This window comes from Gymnoscopelus braueri (genome assembly GCF_963280865.1).
Source record: "Gymnoscopelus braueri genome assembly, chromosome: 2".
NCBI lineage: Eukaryota > Metazoa > Chordata > Actinopteri > Myctophiformes > Myctophidae > Gymnoscopelus > Gymnoscopelus braueri.
The window spans coordinates 57,105,240-57,105,952 of NC_137604.1; positions in this window are offsets into that span (position 1 = coordinate 57,105,240).

Genomic DNA, 713 nt, shown 5'->3' on the forward strand with positions numbered 1-713 from the left:
TGGGATAAACAAAGGCAGAAAGACAGAGAGTGAGAACTATTCACACAGACAAAGGTGTCGTCACTGTCACAACTGCAGTGAAATTTGAAATTTGTCCTCTGCATTTACTCATCCAAACCATTACCATTGGGAGCAGTGTGCACTATTAATACAGCAGTTAGGGGTTAAGTGTCTTGCCTTGGGGACACTTTGACACATAGACACGGGGCCAGGGGCCTTCTGATTCCCAGGTAGCATCTCTACCCATTCAGCTGTGTATGTTCAGGTTTCGGTCTCCCATGCACATCCCTCTCTCCTCTCTCCTCTCTCCCTCTCCCTCTCCCTCTCCCTCTCCCCTCTCTCCCTCTCCCTCTCCCTCTCCCTCTCCCTCTCCCCTCCCCCCTCTCCCCTCTCTACCTCTCCCTCTCCCTCTCCCTCTCCCTCTCCCTCTCTCCCTCTCCCTCTCCCTCTCCCCTCCCCCCTCCCCCCTCTCCCCTCTCCCCTCTCTACCTCTCCCTCTCACCTCTCTCCCTCTCCCTCTCCCCTCTCCCTCTCCCTCTCCCCCTCTCCCTCTCCCTCTCCCTCTCCCTCTCCCTCTCACCTCTCTCACTGTTCTGATATCACACACAACGGAAACTGTTGCCTAACAACGGTGATTTGCACTAACATTAACTCTTGCCTAGCAACGCTGATTTGCATTTGCACTGACTGGCCATGTCCATACCAAGGAGCTA